Source organism: Chrysochloris asiatica, unplaced genomic scaffold (genome assembly GCF_000296735.1).
Source record: "Chrysochloris asiatica unplaced genomic scaffold, ChrAsi1.0 scaffold00437, whole genome shotgun sequence".
Taxonomy (NCBI): Eukaryota; Metazoa; Chordata; class Mammalia; order Afrosoricida; family Chrysochloridae; genus Chrysochloris; species Chrysochloris asiatica.
Window position 1 is genome coordinate 260,739 of NW_006408955.1, and position 418 is coordinate 261,156.

Here is a 418-nt window from a genome sequence, read left to right on the forward strand (position 1 = left end):
TGCATTAACCCACAGCACCACACCAGGACTCCAATCAGTCCTGCCTCCGACAACCTGTGCAAAACAGAATGAAACCCTGCCCAGTCATGCACCATCCTCACAATTGTATGTTTGAATGTATTATTGCTGCTACTATGTCCATCAATCTCGTTGGGAGGTTTCCTCTTTTTCTCTGACCCTCCACTTTTCCAAGCATGATGTCCTTCTCCAGGACATATTGTGATAATATGACCAAAGTGCAAGATATGAAGTCTCACTATCCTTGCTTCTAAGGAGCATTCTAGCTGTACTTGTTCCAAGACAGAATTGTTTGTTGCTTAGTTAGGCCAACACACAGAAAGATGTTAACTCTGAAACAGATATATTATAACTGACCAAAGAATGCCAGAAAATCAAAGACATTTTTTGGTCAAAAACA